Source organism: Mandrillus leucophaeus, unplaced genomic scaffold, assembly GCF_000951045.1.
Source record: "Mandrillus leucophaeus isolate KB7577 unplaced genomic scaffold, Mleu.le_1.0 Scaffold331, whole genome shotgun sequence".
Taxonomy (NCBI): domain Eukaryota; kingdom Metazoa; phylum Chordata; class Mammalia; order Primates; family Cercopithecidae; genus Mandrillus; species Mandrillus leucophaeus.
Genome location: NW_012103488.1, coordinates 2,230,832 through 2,238,764, shown reverse-complemented (window position 1 = coordinate 2,238,764; position 7,933 = coordinate 2,230,832). Strand labels below are relative to the sequence as shown.

General features: G+C 42.0%; 1 pseudogene across 1 annotated transcript; it reads right to left on the bottom strand.

Moving 5' to 3' along the window:
• Window positions 1-1,158: 1,158 nt before the first annotated feature.
• Window positions 1,159-2,554, bottom strand: LOC105545529 (annotated as a pseudogene). The gene is made up of 2 exons (XR_001006940.1): window positions 2,146-2,554; window positions 1,159-1,839 (listed from the first exon to the last, which is right to left on the bottom strand). The product of XR_001006940.1 is annotated as a eukaryotic translation initiation factor 2 subunit 2-like (transcript).
• Between the last annotated feature and the right edge of the window lie 5,379 nt (window positions 2,555-7,933).

Below are 7,933 nucleotides of genomic sequence, written 5' to 3'. Positions count from 1 at the left end.
GCCTTACTGATAACATAAACAGTCCATTAACACATATTTTGTATATGTATTATATACTGTACTCTTACAATAAGTAAGTTAGAGGGAATAAAATGTTATTTTAAAAGGCATGAGGAAAATATATTTACTATTAAGTGGAAGTGGATCATCATAAAGGTATTTGTCTTTATTGTCTTCATGCTGAGGAGGAGGAAAAGGATGAAGAGGAAGAAGAGGAGGGGGAGGAGGAGGAGGAAGGGTTGGTCTTGCTGTCTCAGGAGCAGCAGAAATGGAAGAAAATCTATGTATAAGTGGATCCACACGGTTCAAGCCCATGTTGTGCAAGGGTCAACTGTAACTATTTTCTTACAACTCTCACCCAGTCTTTTTCTCTTTTTAACTGACTAGTCAGTAAGTAAACTCATCCCCTGTTCATAATTTTTTTGCATTTTTCAATTCTAGAATTTCCATCCAATTACTTTTTATAGTTTTCAGCCAAAGTACTCCATCTTGTCTTTAAAGTTTTTGAAAATTCAATTTTTAAAAACTTTGTTTGGGCTGGGCATGGTGGCTCATGCCTATAATCCCTGCACTTTGGGAGGCCGAGGTGGAAGGATTGCTTGAGGCCAGGAGTTCAAGACCAGCCTGGGCAACATAGGGAGACTTTTTGTCTCTACAAAAATTTTAAAAATTACACCAGTGTGGTGACATGCACCTGTAGTCCTAGCTACTTGGGAGGCTGAGGTGGGAGGATCACCTGAGCCCAAGAGTTGAAGCTGCAGTGAGATATAATCACACCACTGCACGCCAGCCTAGATACAGAGCAAGATCCTGTCTCAAAATCTTGTTTTACAACTCCATTAGCTGTATGGTGCTTTTTTTTTTCACTGTTATAATAACTTTAATTTAACTTGCATTTTACAGAAGTCTAGGAACGATTTTTAAAAAGCACCTCCTTACCCCATATCATGTTTCTTTGACAGGTGTTAAAGTAGACAATGAGTATGTCAACAGCTTGAGCATCAGCGTCTTGCAAGGACTTCAGATCAATCAACCACTCGCCAAAAATCTTGGCAGCTTTTTTAATCTTGCTTTTAATACAATGGTACATCCACTCTGATGGCAAACCTGTCCAGCCACATCTCAACAACACGCTTTGCAAAATCAGTGATTAGCAAATTAGTTAGCTTTGGCACGGAGCTTTGCTCGCTTGCCCATGACAGCCTGGAAGCCGGTTTTGATGCTGGCAACAGAACATCTAGAATGACAAGTTTCGCACTGTAGGAAATAGAGTCACGTGTCCTTCTGCAGGATTGTGTCCAGTAATCGGCACGTGTGACAAGTGACATATTCCTTGATATATCTTCTCAAGGCATTTTCTATCTGTTTCTGTTGGAATCTTCCTTTGATTACAAGTTGATTATTACCAGCCATAGAACTACTTGTACCCAATTCAGCCAACAAAAATGCAGGAGATGTTTGGGCTGACGATGTAATAGTTTACAGATATGTGTAAAGTTGACAAAAGTTTTCTTGGTTCCTAGTCGGACGAACTGTGGAGGTTTTATGACAAATTTCCTTTTCTCCCCAGCAACCAGATCTGGATTCTTTTCCCTCGTGATGTTGAACACTCAATTCAGTAGCTCCTCATATGTGTAGTCTCTTTCTGAGCCTGCCCAAGCAGGGCTATCTGATTACCGAATGAGATACCATCATCTTTTTTGCTGTCTTCATCTTCTAGAGCTTCATCTTTCTCTAGTATTTCATCCTCATCTGGGAATTTGACCTTCTTTTTCTTCTTTTTATTGCCAAGCATAATGTCACGGTCATCCTCTGGTTTAGTTAGTTCTTGAACATCATCTTTTTTTTTTTTTTGAGACAGAGTCACTCTGTGTCACCCAGGCTGGAGCGCAGTGACGCGATCTCGACTCACTGTAACCTCCGCCTCCCAGGTTCAAGCAGTTCTCTGCCTCAGATTCCCGTGTAGCTGGGACTACAGGTGCTGGCCACCATGCATGGCTAATTTTTGTATTTTTAGTAGAGATGGGGTTTCACCATGTTGGTCAGGCTGGTCTCGAACTCCCGACCTTAGGTGATCCTCCGGCCTCAGCCTCCCAAAGTGCTGGGATTACAGGCGTGAGCCACTGTACCCGGCTTGAACATCACTTTCAATCTTAAGATCCTTTACGCTTTATTTAGCTTCATCAGTATCAAACATCTTTTTAGTTTTTTTCTTCTTTTTCTTTTGATTAAAGAAGTTCAAGTCATCTAGATCACCAGAAGCATCTTTTTTCCCAGTGCCCTCTTCATCAGCTTCCAAATCTTTGTCCTCATTTGGCTCTGGCTCCACTTGTTTTGTTTCTGAAGGCTGGTTTTCTCAGTTTGGGTATCCCCTTCCTCATCTAACATAAAAGGCTTCTTTTTCTTCTTTTTCTTTTTGCTCATAGTAGGATCAAAAATCATCTCCTCCCCAGACATGGCTGCGGCTCGAGTGGGCTTGGCACGGACGGGAAGTCAGGCTGGTGAGCCCCAGGCCCCAGCGGCAGCGCTGCTCCTGCCGGTACCTCTCCCACCACCGCACCGGTGCTTTTTATGTTTATTTTTTTTATTGTCTGTCTTTTCTCTTGGTTTTGGATCAAGGGCTATCTTCTTGTATACCAGATTCTTTCTTTTCTTTTTTTCTTTTTTTTTGAGACAGAGTCTTGCTCTATTGCCCAGGCTGGAGTGCAATGGCAGGATCTCGGCTCACTGCAACCTCTGCCTCCTGATTTCAAGCGATTCTCCTGACTCAGCCTCTCGAGTAGCTGGGACTACAGGGCGCCTGCCACCACGCCCAGCTAATTTTTTGTATTTTTAGTAGAGACGGTGTTTCGCCGTGTTAGCCAGGATGGTCTCAATTTCCTGACCTTGTGATCCACCCACCTCAGCCTCCCAAAGTGGTGGGATTATAGGCATCAGCCACTGCACCCAGCCTGTATACCAGGTTCTTTTATTAAGGAGTATAAACAGCTGTATTTTACGGGTGCACAATGTTTTTAAAATTGTAACATTTAAAAACTTTGTCATATCTGCTAATTAATTCTACAAACAATATTGATGTCTCTTTGATATACGATAGGACACTATTTATTTTCTTTTTTTAAAATTTTTAATAATAATAAAAAAGACTATCTGCTGGGCACAGTGGCTCATGCCTGTAATCCCAGCATTTTGGGAGGCCAAGGCAGGCAGTCACCTGAGGTCAGGAGTTCGAGACCAGCCTGGCCAACGTGGTGAAACTCCGTTTCTATTAAAAATAAAAAAAGTAGCCAGACATGGTGGCAGACACTTGTAATCCCAGCTACTCGGGAGGCTGAGGCAGGAGAATTGCTTGAATCTGGGTAGCGGAGATTGCAGTGAGCTGAGATTGCCCTATTACACTCCAGCCTGGGCGACAAGAGCGAAACTTCGTCTCAAAAAAAAAAAAAAAAAAAAAGAAGAACCTAATAACAGTACACTTTCAATTATTCTCTTTAATCTTTTCTATGATTGCTTTTATTTTATTTATAAATGTGCAATAAACCCACAATACATTCCACTATATTTCTTTTTGAAAGTCAATAATTTTTAGAGATCAAAAATAAACGTAAAAAAGTTTTTATATGTAATTTTAGTCATTTCCAGAAATCTTCATTTTTTGTGTGATTTCTTTGCTTTGTGTGTAATACCAGATTCTGTGCTATCATATTCCTCTTGCTTAAAGAACTTCCTTTTTTTTTGAGGCAAGCTCTTGCTTTGTCACCCAGGCTAGAGTGTAGTGGCACAGTCACAGCTCACTGCAGCCTCTTACCTTTTGGGCTCAAGCAGTCCTCCCACCCCAGCCTCCCAAGAGCTGAGACTACAGGTGTGCACCACCATGCCTGGCTACTTCTTTCCTTTTTTTTTTTTTGTAGAGACAAGGTCTCACTATATTGCCCAGACTGGTCTCAAACTCCTGGGCTCAAGTGATCCACCTTGGCCTCCCAAAGTGCTGGGATTACAGACGGGAACGACCACGCCTGGCCTAAGAACTCCTTTGAACATTTCTTTTCTTTCTTTCTTTCTTTCTTTCTTTCTTTTTTTTTTTTTTTTTTTGAGATGGAGTTTCACTTTCACTCTTGTTGCCCAGGCTGGAGTGCAATGGTGCGATTTCGGCTCACCACAACCTCCGCCTCCCGGATTCAAGCAATTCTCCTGCCTCAGCCTCCTGAGTAGCTGAGATTACAGGCATGCACCACCTGGCTAATTTTTGTATTTTTAGTACAGACGGGCTTCCCCATGTTGGTCAGGCTGGTCTTGAACTCCTGACCTCAGGTGATCCACCCGCCTCAGCCTCCCAAAGTGCTGGGATTACAGGTGGGAGCCACCGTGCCTGGCCAATATTTCTTATAGTACAGGACTGTTGGTAATAAATTGTTAGGTTTGTTTTCTAAGGAAGTATTTATTTTGCCTTCATTTTTGAAAAGTATTTTCATTGAGTATAGAACTCTGGTTAAAAGTGGGTTTTTTCAATATTTTTTAAATGTCACTTTCTTGTCTTCTGGTTTGCACAGTTTTAATGAAAAACCTGGTATAATTCTTATCTTCATTCCTCCGCATTTAATGTGCCTTCTGTTTTTGGTTGTCTTCAAAGTGTTCTCTTTCTGGTTTTCAGTAGTGTGGTGGGGGGCTAGATTGCTAGAGGGTGTTTCTTTTCTTTTGAAACAAGCATCTTGCTCTGTTGCTCAGGCTGGAGTACAGTGGTGTGATTACAGCTCACTGCAGCCTCGAACTCCTGGGTGGGAGTTGACTCCTGGGCAGGAGTCAGTACAGGGCAGCAAATGCTGAGGTTTCACAAGGGCCTCTCTGGAAACCTCGCCCTCAAGGCCCCTGCTTGTCTTAAAGAGCTCTGAAATGCCTCTGCGATCATCCTTCCTTTGCCTTAATAAACGGAACCTGGTTTTCCTCTAGTCCTACTAATCTCTTTAGCAAATTGTTGCTTGGCCATGGCCTTGGTTTGCTCTCCTGAAGATGCCTTTTCACTCTTTACCAGGCCAGGCCGTGAATTTTCTAAATCTTTCTGCTCTGCTTCCCTTTTAGTGATACATTCAATCTTTAAATTATTTCTCATCAGGCCTGGCGCCATGGCTCACGCCTGTAATCCCAGCACTTTGGGAGGCTGAGGTAGGTGGATCACTTGAAGCCAGGAGTTTGAGACTATCCTGGCCAACATGGTGAAACCCTGTCTCTACTAAAATTACAAAAATTAGCCAGGCGTGGTGCTGCACGCCAGTAATCTCAGCTACTCAGGAGGCTGAGGCAGGAGAATCGCTTGAACCTGGGAGGTTCAAGTGAGCTGAGCTGAGATGGCGCCACAGCACTCTAGCTTGAGCGACAGAGCCAGACTCCATCTCAAAAAAGAAAGAAATGAAATTAATTATTTCTCATCAGTTCCTTCGTGGGAGTAAAAAAATTCTTTCTATCCTCTCATATCTTACTACATGCAGTTAAAAGTAGCCACGAAGCTCCTTCAATATTTTGCATCTTACAGATTTTTCCACGAGATATTCTATTTATTTTTTATTGTTGTTTATTTTTTTGAGATGGAGTTTCGCTCTTGTCACCCAGGTTGGAGTGCAATGGCACAATCTTGGCTCACTGCAACCTCCACCTCCTGGGTTCAAGCAATTCTCCTGCCTCAGTCTCACAATTAGCTGGGATTACAGGTGTATGCTACCACTCCTGGCTAATTTTTTTGTATTATTAGTAGAGACAGGGTTTCACCATGTTGGCTAGACTGGTCTTGAACTCCTGACCTCAGGTGATCCACTTGCCACGGCCTCCAAAAGGGCTGGGATTACACGCATGAGCCACCGTGCCCAGCCCAGATATTCTATTAATAGTTCATCACACTCAAGTTCTGCCTTCCACAAAGCCCTAGGACATGGACGAAATTCTATCAAGTTCTTTGCAACGGTATAAGAAGGATGGTCTTTACTCCAGTTTGCAATATCTTATTCCTCATTTCTATCTGAGACCTATCAGAATGGCCTTCATTGTCCATATTTCTTCTTTTCTTTTTTTGAGACAGAGTCTCACTCTGTCTCCCAGGCTGGAGTGCAGTGGTGTGATCTGGGCTCACTGCAACCTCTGCCTCCCAGGTTTAAGCGATTCTCCTGCCTCAGCCTCTCGAGTAGCTGGGATTACAGGCACACACCACCATGCCCAACTGATTTTTGTATTTTTAGTAGAGACAGGGTTTCACCATATTGGTAAGGCTGGTCTCGAACTTCTGACCTCAAGTGATCCACCCACCTTGGGCTCCCAAAGTGTTGGAATTACAGGCATGAGCCACTGAGCCTGGACTACTGTCCATATTTCTATGAACATTCTAAGCAACATCACTCTAGTAATCTCTAGGAAGGTCCAAACTTTGCCAACAGCTTTTCTCTTCTTCTGAGCCTTCTTGAGAATTGCCCTTAGTGCTCCACTCATGGCAGTCTAGGTGTTTTCTAGCCTGCTCTTCCAAATTCTTCCAGCCTCTATGCATTACCCGGTTCCAAACTTGCTTCCACATTTTCAGGCATTTGTTATAGCATCAGCCCTGCTTCTTGGTACCAGTTTTCTGTCTTGGTCCATTTTGTGCTGCTATAACAGAATATCTGAAGACTAAGTAACTTATAAAGAAAAAATGTATTTAGCTCCCAAACTTTTGAGTTCTGGAGCCTGGAAAGTCCAATATGAAGGTGCCAGCATCTAATGAGGGCTTTCCTGCTGCATCATCCTGTGGTGGAAGATGAGAGAGTGGGAAAGGATGAGAGAGGGCTGACTCGATTTTATAACAAAGCCACTATCTCGACAATGAATCCACTCCCATAATAACAACCTTAATCCATTCATGAGGGCAGATCATTCATGACCTAATCACCTTTTACACGTCCCATCTCTCAACACTGTTGCATTAGGGGATTACATTTACAACACAAAACTTTGTGGGATACATTCAACTCATAGCATTTGCATAATTTATGAAGTTAAAAAATCAATCAACCAAAAAATTGTTTGCCCTTAAACATGGGAGAAGGAAAGATGGGCTGAGCTAAGGTTTTTGGGTTTTTTGTTTTTGTTTTCGTAGACATGGGGTTTCACCATGTTGCCCAGGTTAGTCTTGAACTTCTAAGCTGAAAAGATGCTCCTGCTTCAGCCTCCCAGATTGCTGGGATTACAGGCATGAGCCACCATGCCTGGCCTGAACTAGTTTTTTCTACAGCTATTTTTCTGCCACTAGGCAAAATTTATTCAACTCTCCTCAAACAGCAGGAAGTAGAGAACTTACTGGGTCAGGCATAGTGCTAAACATTTTAAAACCATATGATACGAGTGTGATTATTAGCCGGCCTTTTTTTAAAAGGCTAAACTCAAAACAAAACAATAAAAAAACACACCCTGAGAAAGAGTAAATGCCTTGCCGAACGTCACAGAGTTAGGAAGTTTAGAGAAAAGTCCATACTTTTAACTACTGGGTAACACTACCTTCTATATTCAGGAATATATATAAACACTGTACAAAAAATTCAGTTGCTAAGCAAAGGTAAGAAGATGAGACTATTGTCCATGGGATATTTGGCACATTGCCACACTAGTGACTAGAGAATCTAGAGTATTAGATTCATTGAATTTCCAGCTCTTGAATCTTCATGTTATATATTTATTATAATTAAATCCACTACAATAACACCAACAAAAATCAGATAGTCTGGAGCTTTTCAGGACATTCATTTACCAATACCATTATAACAAAGCTCCTTGAGGGCAGGAGCCTTGTCCTATTAATATTTATATTCTCCACTAGATATTTATATCTAGTACCATAGACCCTGGGTAAATTTCTAACTGAAAACCTCCCTATAGTAACAGATTTCCAAAATTCAGACAAGGCACATTTATTTCAAGCAAT